Raw genomic sequence first — 14198 nt, forward strand, 5'->3', positions numbered from 1 at the left:
TTAAAAAACAAGTTTGTCTAAGTGTTTTTTACTTGCTGGTGTCCTCTTGAGCTTTCTGCAATATTGGCCAGAGCCATAACTAGGAATTCTAGCACCTGGAGCAAAAGTATATGAGTGCATATATGGGGGTGAGGTGGCAGTGGGGAATGGAGTGACAGAAGCTGGGACACTCTAATGCTCCTTAATACCACATGGATCAGATACATATTCCTCTGATATTTATAGCCCTTCATAATCTTGATGAATGTGATCTTTATAGGCTTAAAATGTATTAGTCCCCTTCATGAACTCTACAGTTCATCCAATTGGTCTTTCCCATGATTCCCCACACACAAATTTTATCTTCTTTCATTGTGTCTTTGTACAGACTGCCTTAATAGTCTTAAATGCCCCCTTCTTCTTCCCTCTCTAGGGAATCTATAGTTTTTTCCAAATCTCAGCTTAAACATAATCTTCTGTTTGAGACCTTTCTTGATCCCCAACTGTTAATATCTCCTCCACAAAACTACCATGTAATTACCTTATAAATAATCAGATGTACTTCTGTGTTTATACTTTGTTTCCACAGGTAGAGTATAAGCTCCTTGTTATTGTTATTATTCACTTGTTTCAGTTGTGTCTAATTCTTTGTGATCCCATTTGGTGTTTTCTTGACAAAGATGCTGGAATGGTTTGCTATTTCTTTCTTCACAGATAGGAAACTGAGATGAATAAGGATAAGTGATTATCCAGGGTCACACAACTATTAAGTATCTGTGGCCATGTTTGAATTCAAGTCTTCCTGTCTCTAGGTCTAGCACTCTATCTACTTCTCCACTTAGTTGCCTAAAACAAGACTGGTTTGCTATTTTCAATGGATTAAGGCAAATAAAGGTTAGGGTCACGCAGGTAGTAATTGTCTGAAGACAGATTTGAACTCAACTCTCTCTGATTTCAGGCCCAGGTCTTTATCTACTGAGTGATCTCACTGCCTACTTGAGGGAAGGACTATTTTTTTCCCACTACATCTGGCATAGTGACTAGCATCTAGAAGTAAATTAAATGCTTGTTGATTGAGTGACAGCTGTTAGAGATAAACCATGGAATGTAATATAGAGGAAGTAGCACTTCTCTGGGAACCATTAAATATGTATTTGAGTCTTGACTCTGTGCCTTACTAGTGGTTCAATGTTAGGTCTCTAGATTTCAAGTTCCATATTTTAATAAAGGATTTGGAGTAGTTTATCAATCAGTTGACAAGTATTTATTATTGCCTATTGTATGCCAAACATTATACTAACCTCTGAGGATATATAGAAGGGCAAAGGCAGCTCCCACACTCAAGGAATTCACAGACTAATTGAGGAGACAACATAGAATCAAATAAGTACAAATAAGGTGTAAATAGAATGAAATGGAAAAAAGTAGTAGAGGGAGGGAGAATTAAGATGGATTGGGAAAGGCTTCCAATAAGATTGTGACTAAAGGCTGGGACTTGAAGAAAGCCAGGGAAGCAAAGGAGTGAAGATGAAGAGGGAGAATATTCTAGGTATGGAGGAGAGCCAGTGAAACCATCTGGAGTTGGGAGAGGAAGACCTCTTATAAGAGGAATAACAGGGAAGACCAAGGTCACTAGATCTCATGCTGCTTGTGTGTGTGTGTGTGTGTGTGTGTGTGTGTGTGTGTGTGTGTGTGTGTAAGAGAGAGAGAGAGAGAGAGAGAGAGAGAGAGAGAGAGAGAGAGAGAGAGAGAGAGAAGAGAGAGAGAGAGAGGCGAGAAAGAGACAAAGAAGGAAGAGAGGAAGAAGGAGGAGGAAGAGAGAAAAAGAAAAGGAGGAGGAGAAGGAGAAAGAGGAAGAAGAAGAGGAGGAGAAAGAAAAGGAAAAGGAGATGTTGATTAGAAAGAAGTCAAGTTATAGAATGCTTTAAAATTTAAACAGATTTCGTTAATTCTGGAATAAATAGGAATTAGAATTGAATAAATAGGGGACAGATAGAAAAGAGTAGACATAATCAAACTGGCACATGTTAAAGATCAGTGTGACATCTGAAAGGCAGATGGACTGAAGTAGGAGAAGATGAGGTTGGGAGATTACCCAGAAGGTAGTTGAATAACCTAGATATGAGGCAGTAAGAGCCTAAACCAGAATGTTGGCAGTGTCAGGGAAGAGAAGATGACATATAAGAGAAAAATTACAAAGGTAGAATTATCAGGCCTTGGCAACTGACTGCAAGGAAGGGATAAGGGTGAGGTAATGAAGCATTAAGGATGACTGCTAAGTTGTGAGTGTAAGTGAATGGGAAGATGATGGTTCCCTAGATAGGGGTATATGCAGTGTTCAAGGAGTGCAAGTACCTATGGTGTGTGGTCTTGCTGAACCCTTTTCAGGACTGTTCATTTATCTCTGGTGTCTCACCTTCACACCTCACTCCTATAACTCCAAGAAGGCCCCATAAAACTCTCAGAGGATGGGCAAAACTGGGCTGAGGGTAACCAACAGACTTCAAACTCAGTGAATTAGGGGAGTGTCTACTGCAAGCATGTGAAGACTTTCCCTGGAAGAGTGGGTGGATGAGAACAATTTGTTCCAACAACAATGACGGTGGCTGAAGCAGGTATTGTAAAGCACTTAGCTCTTGGTCAGACATTGAAGATACCGAGTTTATCCACTGTATCCTGGATCATTGACAGTTGAGCTTAACATTTGTCTTGCCACTGGACTTCAATGACTTTGGAAGAGAGAGGCTGATGACTTTGTGCAACTCTGTCTCACTTAAATCCACTTCATGGATTAGTCAAGATGTCATTGTATAATGTCATTGATTCTCTTCGAAAGTGAAGAATCAACAACAATAAATGGTAATAGGGAATTTAGAAATAGGGAAAGTTTTGGAGGAAAGATAATGAGTTAAGTTTTAGATTCATTAAATTTAAGATGTCTAACAGGACATCTAATTTATGATATCTAATAGGCAATTGGAGATACAAGATTGAAGACTGAGAGGATTAGACAAATAAATCCGAATTCATGTATTTAGGGATAATAGTTAAATGTTTGATTGCTGATTAAATCACCAAGAAAAATGAGAGGGATGCCTAGGACAGGGACTTGGGAAACATCCACAATAAGCTTGAAAATGACCTAGATTAAAAGGCAGCAAAGGAAACTTCGAAGGAATGATCAGGCAAGTAAGAGGAGAACCAGTAAAGAATCATATTAAGAAAATCTAGAGAAAATGGAGTACCAAAATGAAAGTGATCCCCTTTTATTGCCTTTTTATCATCTTCTATAAAAATGCTATCCTCTTTACAGAAAAAGTAAGGTGAGAATGGGAATTGATTATTTATATAAAGGAATTCCTGAAAACCTAAAAGCCAAAAGACCAAAAAAAAAAAAAAGACAAAAATACATTCCCTGCTTTCATTTCATAATCTAATGAGCAAGGCAACATGAAATACAAACAATAATGCAAACAATAATAATATACAGGACAAATTGGTAATAATTAATGGAAAAAAGACCTTAGAATTAAAGAAGAAGAGAAAGGGCTTTCTTTAGAACATGAGATTAGATCTGAAGTTTGAAGGAAATTGTGAGGGATGTAGAAGACCCTTACCCAAAATGACTACTCAGAGATCCCTCAGTAGAAGGCAGAAAAGTTGTTTATTGAAAAACCTCCGGAGGATGAGCCGTCCCATCGCAAGATAAGCTCGCGGTAGGAGGGCTAAAGAAGTAGTAAAGATACATAGCTTTTATACAAGAAATTACATCACAAGTAAGAGAGCATTGAAAGGGGAGGGGGAAGCATCTAATTGGTTGTTGCTAGTTGGGGAGATTGGAATGGAAGGTTTCTGTTTCCCTGAAATCTCCTGATTTCTGGGAAACAAAGTCAGGCCTTCAGGCTTAATCAAGCAGACAGTGGTCCAGCTAATAGACTAAATATTGATAAATGTCAAATACCAATAAATGTCATCAGTTCAGGTTAAGTAAATATGTTTCTAGCTGGCCAAGGCTCAAGTAGATATGAGCCTGCACATATACAGGTCATAGGGGAGACACAGAAATAATAAAATACAGAAAAAGAATTCATACATTCCTGTAAGTTCTTCACCTTATCTATTCCCCACAGCTCCCCCCTTCTAACATGTAAATGATTTTTATCATATTTCTATGAAGAACTTACACACTTTTCAAAATCAGTTAATATATCTATACATTGTTTATCAAGTTCACAATCAAGATCATCCCTCTTTAATACATTCCAGTCTTTTCTCTGAAGAATCATCATTTTAATAGCATCTTCTGTATGCAATATTTTGATAGGGACCACTGAACTATTCTGGTTAGTAATGTAATTATACAGGATAGACATAGCAGCAACAGGATAATACCATTGATTGCAATAAGTTCATACCATAAAAATTGCTTCCACCAACTATCTTAGAAACAGTTATCACAGAACAGATTGACATTTGGCAAACATAAAAATACAAAGATAAATAAAGATGACAACTAGGGAAACTGAGGCACAACATTACACACTCTTCTTCTGAATATTTGAATTATTGAATTACCTCCCTAAGATACCTGGGAGGTCTCAGCACCATAATTTTGACCAATCCAATGTGAGGCAAATAAATCAAAATGAACCTAGAAAATGCAAGGACTTATGGCAAGGACAAGTCTCTTCCTGACAACCCCAGAGTTATCAGCAGTACAAAGGCCCTCATCTCAGCCAGAGAATCCAGTTTGAGATGGACAGTTCACTGTGTTAGGGGGTCTGCAGTCATTTGTGCACTTAACTCAGCTTCTGCTTATAGAGGGAGTAGCAAGGCTCGAGACAGTCATGCTGCCCATTCAGAGGGGCAACCCACTCCAGGGGAGAAGGGTGAGGCTTGGAGTAGCTCCACCTGTCCCCACCCAGGGGGACAGACAGGGCTGCTACTAGAATACAGATTTCTGAGCAGAGCTATGAGAGCATGCACAGTTAGAACATGAAGGTAGGCAAACCCCAAACTTTAGAGGCTTGATCTCAAAAGGGCAATGTTATTAAAAATGCTGAGGTACCAGTTAAGAAACTGGGGTTACAGAGCTGGAGATTGCCAGTCCTGAGACAAGTGTCTTTATCTTAGAGATTTCTTTAAAACAGAATAGTTCCCAAAACTGAGTCTGCCAGGGCAATTCCACAGAATGAGGGATTTCAAAGCTAAAACATAGTAAAAACAAAAAAGATTGCTTAAGGACTTCCAATTTAATCTGAACTGGTGGTATAGGGGGTGGGGCAGAAGTACGTAAGGCAAAAGTGAAAGAAAACTAAGGGTTCCCACTCTTTTAGGTATTTTGAGAAAAATCCACCAGTTTCCCTAGTTCCCTATCTCTTCCTCTCCATTTTTTTTTTCCTCATGGAAAGGAATCATCCAAAAAATAATAATAATAAATAGTCAAATAACCATCCACATATAAATCCCAAGAGTGAATTAAAGTTCCTACATACATAACAGTCTAGTACAGGAGGAGTTTCCTAAAATCAATCAAATCAAATCAAATCAAATACCTTAAACAATTACATATTCTGAAGTGAACATAGATATTATAAACATATTATAACTTCCTTAACAGCAATAGTTACCATTTTTAATAATTTCCATCCCAAATCTTAAACACACAGTAATGTTTGCATTTTTTCTAACTCTAGTAATAGAGTTGTAATTTTAACAATAATTCATCAACCACTTTCCCACTTCCCCCATATCAGTCCAAATTACATCAGGAGCACTGGCGATAGTCTCGATCTTAGCTGCTTCAGGCTGAGAAATGGGCGAAGGTGCTCAATTCATGCAGGGGTGTGGGTGTGGTGTCAATCTAAGCTCCAGATGGGCCGATCCATGTCTCAGAAGAGATTCAATAATCTGTAATTTGACCAAAATCTAGAACAACAAAAAACCAAATCTAACAAAGTTAGAACAGTCTGGACCTGCAACAACATGTGGGGAGGCCAGTATAGATTGGCCAGCAGTTCCTGTGTGAAGGAATAAGTTTGCTTCACAGGACAGGCAGATAGCTATAGTTCCAATAAATAGCAGTTAGGTTTCACAGACCATTGTAAATTGTCCTCTTATCATTTAAAAAAAACATTTTAAAAATAAAACACAAATATCCAGTAACAGACAGATGACCAGGCTAAATACTTATTTGCCTAAGTATTTAGGATATAATGATTACATATAACCAGATTGGAAACAGCAAGGTATGACATATTTGAATTACATTAACAGTTCTTATTAACTATTGTTCTGATCATAGAAATCAATCACAGGAGGAAAAATGCAAGAACATAGCTATAACATCATATAAGCAGTTAAAACTCAATCTTCAGCACATCGAAGAGTGGAGCTTTAAAACTCCCAAATAGCATTAATTACAAGCCTAAAGCATTTGTTTCTACTAATCAATCCTTCTTAAATTACCTTCATTCTCCTATCCCATCTCTCTGTCTCTCTCTCTTCCCAATGCTTACTTGCTCAAAATTTATTACATACTTTAAACACTCCTAAACCAAAAATCCTTCTGACTAGGTGCTCTATTTAAACTATTAATTGCTTTTGTAAATCAATCTCTTTTCCCTTGTCTTTAAATCATCTTTTTTTTAAACTTTAAACTTCAAGATTCACAATTAATTTTGAATCAAATTTCATAAAACTTATAATATAGTTTACAAATTACTCAATACTTTTAAAAAGCAACATACCATTTAAGTAGGGAGATACAAACACAAGCCCCTCCCTAAGGTAAGCTACTGGCATTTTGTTTAACAACCTATATTTCAATTTGAAGTCCAACCAAATAATAAAAAAAAGAAAAGTTTTTCTCTTCAGTTGTAAAGGCCACAATACTCGAAAAATTCTTAAGATTTTATACTCAGAATAAATCTAACATGTGTAAGGCAACAGTAAATTATTTCCCCCAATTTTAATTTTATTCCAATTTCAAAATTATAGTACCTCTTTAAAATATAGTAAATTCCCAAAACTCTTAATCAAATATTGCAAACAATTACCCAGTTTAGTCTTCTTAAACTTTCTGTTCTCTAATTCCATGAAGGCAAATGTACTAATAATGATTTTTCTTTCTTTTCCTGCAAATTTTTTTCTTTAGAAGCATGCCTAGTTTTCCCACAGGTCCAACAGGTCAGAATGCCCCTGTGTTCAACTATTTACCTCTCTTACTCTATATTTATTACTCCCTTCCAATATCTGCAGTTTCTTATTTCTGATCTTAAATTTTCCAATCTTAACACACACACTAATTTAAAGTTATTTTAAAATTAACCAGTACTTCAGTTTGTGAAATTTCCTAAAATTTACCTAGATACTTTATTCCCATGTCTTTTCTTTAGTAACCAGGAAAGAGTTAAGCACCAATCCTTGCTTTACCTTGAGAATTTTTTTCTCTGGCTGAGTCCTGATAACAGGCTCCTTGTTTACAGGAGCGATAGCCACTGTTCTTCTATTTTTCTCAAAACTTTCCAAACTTTCAATCTATGTTTTTATTTTTCCCCCTTCTCTCCCCCTTCCTGCAAAGCCACTGCCAGAGACAGAGGGAGAGAGAAAGAGAAAAATGATTTTTCTTTTCTTGAGAAGCCCAAAACTAGTTCCCAAATTCTAAGACCAATACATTCTGAGCTACTCTGAAAGAATTACTACTCTGAATGAATTCCAGTTCCCACAATTCAGCCTGATATTTTTCTAAGCCTGTAACACAGAGCTGAATTCTTATCTCTTATGAGCTTTCTAACTTTTAACACAGAACAAAGGCAATGCAAAGCAGACATACACACAGACATTCACAAAACTCTATTTTCACCTTTTACATACAGATTTAAGTCTGATATACCCAAATAATCCTGGGATATACATCCTCCCAGTTTTCTTCCCTTGTATATCTGGAAGTTCATTCCAGTCTTGAATTTCCTAGCTAACGTCCTGATACAAATTTTCGGACTGCTTCTATACCACCCTGGACCTGATCCAGGTGTTGGCGGAGGCCCTATGTTATCCTCACGCCCAGGCGGAGGCCCTATGTTACCCTCACGCCCCCACAGCCACCCGAGAGCTTCCTTAGGAAAAGTCCTTTATCGTTGGGGTTAACAGCAGTCCACACCAAAAATAAATTTAAGAGGGCTAATCCCTCAGGGTCTCCCTCGACCCAGCCAATAAACCCCCAGACTTCCCAAGAGCTTTACCTCGAGAACATATGTTTCTTTTCAGGCTGCAAATGCCGGCCATCGGGACTCTACTTCTTTCAATCTTCAATTCTGCGTTCCACTGAGTATTCCTGCTTTGGGTCGTTGTCTAAGAGGGGAGGGAGGCTGCTCACCCAGAGCCAGAGACCATGGAGAAAACTACTCTGTGGGCGCCTGTCCCTGTTCGGGGTGCACATAGCCATCTCCCCCAAAGACCCCATCCCGGACGAGCCCCCATCTGTGAGGGATGTAGAAGACCCTTACCCAAAATGACTACTCAGAGATCCCTCAGTAGAAGGCAGAAAAGTTGTTTATTGAAAAACCTCCGGAGGATGAGCCGTCCCATCGCAAGATAAGCTCGCGGTAGGAGGGCTAAAGAAGTAGTAAAGATACATAGCTTTTATACAAGAAATTACATCACAAGTAAGAGAGCATTGAAAGGGGAGGGGGAAGCATCTAATTGGTTGTTGCTAGTTGGGGAGATTGGAATGGAAGGTTTCTGTTTCCCTGAAATCTCCTGATTTCTGGGAAACAAAGTCAGGCCTTCAGGCTTAATCAAGCAGACAGTGGTCCAGCTAATAGACTAAATATTGATAAATGTCAAATACCAATAAATGTCATCAGTTCAGGTTAAGTAAATATGTTTCTAGCTGGCCAAGGCTCAAGTAGATATGAGCCTGCACATATACAGGTCATAGGGGAGACACAGAAATAATAAAATACAGAAAAAGAATTCATACATTCCTGTAAGTTCTTCACCTTATCTATTCCCCACAGCTCCCCCCTTCTAACATGTAAATGATTTTTATCATATTTCTATGAAGAACTTACACACTTTTCAAAATCAGTTAATATATCTATACATTGTTTATCAAGTTCACAATCAAGATCATCCCTCTTTAATACATTCCAGTCTTTTCTCTGAAGAATCATCATTTTAATAGCATCTTCTGTATGCAATATTTTGATAGGGACCACTGAACTATTCTGGTTAGTAATGTAATTATACAGGATAGACATAGCAGCAACAGGATAATACCATTGATTGCAATAAGTTCATACCATAAAAATTGCTTCCACCAACTATCTTAGAAACAGTTATCACAGAACAGATTGACATTTGGCAAACATAAAAATACAAAGATAAATAAAGATGACAACTAGGGAAACTGAGGCACAACATTACACACTCTTCTTCTGAATATTTGAATTATTGAATTACCTCCCTAAGATACCTGGGAGGTCTCAGCACCATAATTTTGACCAATCCAATGTGAGGCAAATAAATCAAAATGAACCTAGAAAATGCAAGGACTTATGGCAAGGACAAGTCTCTTCCTGACAACCCCAGAGTTATCAGCAGTACAAAGGCCCTCATCTCAGCCAGAGAATCCAGTTTGAGATGGACAGTTCACTGTGTTAGGGGGTCTGCAGTCATTTGTGCACTTAACTCAGCTTCTGCTTATAGAGGGAGTAGCAAGGCTCGAGACAGTCATGCTGCCCATTCAGAGGGGCAACCCACTCCAGGGGAGAAGGGTGAGGCTTGGAGTAGCTCCACCTGTCCCCACCCAGGGGGACAGACAGGGCTGCTACTAGAATACAGATTTCTGAGCAGAGCTATGAGAGCATGCACAGTTAGAACATGAAGGTAGGCAAACCCCAAACTTTAGAGGCTTGATCTCAAAAGGGCAATGTTATTAAAAATGCTGAGGTACCAGTTAAGAAACTGGGGTTACAGAGCTGGAGATTGCCAGTCCTGAGACAAGTGTCTTTATCTTAGAGATTTCTTTAAAACAGAATAGTTCCCAAAACTGAGTCTGCCAGGGCAATTCCACAGAATGAGGGATTTCAAAGCTAAAACATAGTAAAAACAAAAAAGATTGCTTAAGGACTTCCAATTTAATCTGAACTGGTGGTATAGGGGGTGGGGCAGAAGTACGTAAGGCAAAAGTGAAAGAAAACTAAGGGTTCCCACTCTTTTAGGTATTTTGAGAAAAATCCACCAGTTTCCCTAGTTCCCTATCTCTTCCTCTCCATTTTTTTTTTCCTCATGGAAAGGAATCATCCAAAAAATAATAATAATAAATAGTCAAATAACCATCCACATATAAATCCCAAGAGTGAATTAAAGTTCCTACATACATAACAGTCTAGTACAGGAGGAGTTTCCTAAAATCAATCAAATCAAATCAAATCAAATACCTTAAACAATTACATATTCTGAAGTGAACATAGATATTATAAACATATTATAACTTCCTTAACAGCAATAGTTACCATTTTTAATAATTTCCATCCCAAATCTTAAACACACAGTAATGTTTGCATTTTTTCTAACTCTAGTAATAGAGTTGTAATTTTAACAATAATTCATCAACCACTTTCCCACTTCCCCCATATCAGTCCAAATTACATCAGGAGCACTGGCGATAGTCTCGATCTTAGCTGCTTCAGGCTGAGAAATGGGCGAAGGTGCTCAATTCATGCAGGGGTGTGGGTGTGGTGTCAATCTAAGCTCCAGATGGGCCGATCCATGTCTCAGAAGAGATTCAATAATCTGTAATTTGACCAAAATCTAGAACAACAAAAAACCAAATCTAACAAAGTTAGAACAGTCTGGACCTGCAACAACATGTGGGGAGGCCAGTATAGATTGGCCAGCAGTTCCTGTGTGAAGGAATAAGTTTGCTTCACAGGACAGGCAGATAGCTATAGTTCCAATAAATAGCAGTTAGGTTTCACAGACCATTGTAAATTGTCCTCTTATCATTTAAAAAAAACATTTTAAAAATAAAACACAAATATCCAGTAACAGACAGATGACCAGGCTAAATACTTATTTGCCTAAGTATTTAGGATATAATGATTACATATAACCAGATTGGAAACAGCAAGGTATGACATATTTGAATTACATTAACAGTTCTTATTAACTATTGTTCTGATCATAGAAATCAATCACAGGAGGAAAAATGCAAGAACATAGCTATAACATCATATAAGCAGTTAAAACTCAATCTTCAGCACATCGAAGAGTGGAGCTTTAAAACTCCCAAATAGCATTAATTACAAGCCTAAAGCATTTGTTTCTACTAATCAATCCTTCTTAAATTACCTTCATTCTCCTATCCCATCTCTCTGTCTCTCTCTCTTCCCAATGCTTACTTGCTCAAAATTTATTACATACTTTAAACACTCCTAAACCAAAAATCCTTCTGACTAGGTGCTCTATTTAAACTATTAATTGCTTTTGTAAATCAATCTCTTTTCCCTTGTCTTTAAATCATCTTTTTTTTAAACTTTAAACTTCAAGATTCACAATTAATTTTGAATCAAATTTCATAAAACTTATAATATAGTTTACAAATTACTCAATACTTTTAAAAAGCAACATACCATTTAAGTAGGGAGATACAAACACAAGCCCCTCCCTAAGGTAAGCTACTGGCATTTTGTTTAACAACCTATATTTCAATTTGAAGTCCAACCAAATAATAAAAAAAAAGAAAAGTTTTTCTCTTCAGTTGTAAAGGCCACAATACTCGAAAAATTCTTAAGATTTTATACTCAGAATAAATCTAACATGTGTAAGGCAACAGTAAATTATTTCCCCCAATTTTAATTTTATTCCAATTTCAAAATTATAGTACCTCTTTAAAATATAGTAAATTCCCAAAACTCTTAATCAAATATTGCAAACAATTACCCAGTTTAGTCTTCTTAAACTTTCTGTTCTCTAATTCCATGAAGGCAAATGTACTAATAATGATTTTTCTTTCTTTTCCTGCAAATTTTTTTCTTTAGAAGCATGCCTAGTTTTCCCACAGGTCCAACAGGTCAGAATGCCCCTGTGTTCAACTATTTACCTCTCTTACTCTATATTTATTACTCCCTTCCAATATCTGCAGTTTCTTATTTCTGATCTTAAATTTTCCAATCTTAACACACACACTAATTTAAAGTTATTTTAAAATTAACCAGTACTTCAGTTTGTGAAATTTCCTAAAATTTACCTAGATACTTTATTCCCATGTCTTTTCTTTAGTAACCAGGAAAGAGTTAAGCACCAATCCTTGCTTTACCTTGAGAATTTTTTTCTCTGGCTGAGTCCTGATAACAGGCTCCTTGTTTACAGGAGCGATAGCCACTGTTCTTCTATTTTTCTCAAAACTTTCCAAACTTTCAATCTATGTTTTTATTTTTCCCCCTTCTCTCCCCCTTCCTGCAAAGCCACTGCCAGAGACAGAGGGAGAGAGAAAGAGAAAAATGATTTTCTTTTCTTGAGAAGCCCAAAACTAGTTCCCAAATTCTAAGACCAATACATTCTGAGCTACTCTGAAAGAATTACTACTCTGAATGAATTCCAGTTCCCACAATTCAGCCTGATATTTTTCTAAGCCTGTAACACAGAGCTGAATTCTTATCTCTTATGAGCTTTCTAACTTTTAACACAGAACAAAGGCAATGCAAAGCAGACATACACACAGACATTCACAAAACTCTATTTTCACCTTTTACATACAGATTTAAGTCTGATATACCCAAATAATCCTGGATATACATCCTCCCAGTTTTCTTCCCTTGTATATCTGGAAGTTCATTCCAGTCTTGAATTTCCTAGCTAACGTCCTGATACAAATTTTCGGACTGCTTCTATACCACCCTGGACCTGATCCAGGTGTTGGCGGAGGCCCTATGTTATCCTCACGCCCAGGCGGAGGCCCTATGTTACCCTCACGCCCCCACAGCCACCCGAGAGCTTCCTTAGGAAAAGTCCTTTATCGTTGGGGTTAACAGCAGTCCACACCAAAAATAAATTTAAGAGGGCTAATCCCTCAGGGTCTCCCTCGACCCAGCCAATAAACCCCCAGACTTCCCAAGAGCTTTACCTCGAGAACATATGTTTCTTTTCAGGCTGCAAATGCCGGCCATCGGGACTCTACTTCTTTCAATCTTCAATTCTGCGTTCCACTGAGTATTCCTGCTTTGGGTCGTTGTCTAAGAGGGGAGGGAGGCTGCTCACCCAGAGCCAGAGACCATGGAGAAAACTACTCTGTGGGCGCCTGTCCCTGTTCGGGGTGCACATAGCCATCTCCCCCAAAGACCCCATCCCGGACGAGCCCCCATCTGTGAGGGATGTAGAAGACCCTTACCCAAAATGACTACTCAGAGATCCCTCAGTAGAAGGCAGAAAAGTTGTTTATTGAAAAACCTCCGGAGGATGAGCCGTCCCATCGCAAGATAAGCTCGCGGTAGGAGGGCTAAAGAAGTAGTAAAGATACATAGCTTTTATACAAGAAATTACATCACAAGTAAGAGAGCATTGAAAGGGGAGGGGGAAGCATCTAATTGGTTGTTGCTAGTTGGGGAGATTGGAATGGAAGGTTTCTGTTTCCCTGAAATCTCCTGATTTCTGGGAAACAAAGTCAGGCCTTCAGGCTTAATCAAGCAGACAGTGGTCCAGCTAATAGACTAAATATTGATAAATGTCAAATACCAATAAATGTCATCAGTTCAGGTTAAGTAAATATGTTTCTAGCTGGCCAAGGCTCAAGTAGATATGAGCCTGCACATATACAGGTCATAGGGGAGACACAGAAATAATAAAATACAGAAAAAGAATTCATACATTCCTGTAAGTTCTTCACCTTATCTATTCCCCACAAAATCACATAAGCTAGGAGAGGAGATGCAAAAGAGAATATGTTAAAGATGGATAACAGCAATTAAAGTAACTGGAGTGAGCAGATGGAGGTTGTTATGGGAGGAACATTAAGGATGCCAGTATCATTGGATGACTTTCCTGTCCCCTCTCTTCAGGTTCTCTCTTAGGTAAAAGGTGATATGGAAATTTGCATATTTGCCTGGTAATATTTTCTTATTCTTATTATGACAATTATTATCACTATCATCATCATTAAGAACTAATTTATTTAACTCTCTAAGGTTTACAACTTTCCTTACAATATTGTAATG

At 37.8% G+C, this 14198-nt stretch overlaps 1 long non-coding RNA gene across 1 annotated transcript; it reads right to left on the reverse strand.

Annotated features, from left to right (window-relative positions):
* Positions 1 to 3624: 3624 nt before the first annotated feature.
* Positions 3625 to 11229, reverse strand: LOC127554666 (uncharacterized). The gene is made up of 2 exons (XR_007952025.1): positions 8223 to 11229; positions 3625 to 5907 (listed from the first exon to the last, which is right to left on the reverse strand). It is a non-coding gene; the product is annotated as an uncharacterized LOC127554666 (long non-coding RNA).
* Positions 11230 to 14198: the final 2969 nt, after the last annotated feature.

Source organism: Antechinus flavipes, chromosome 3, assembly GCF_016432865.1.
Source record: "Antechinus flavipes isolate AdamAnt ecotype Samford, QLD, Australia chromosome 3, AdamAnt_v2, whole genome shotgun sequence".
NCBI lineage: Eukaryota > Metazoa > Chordata > Mammalia > Dasyuromorphia > Dasyuridae > Antechinus > Antechinus flavipes.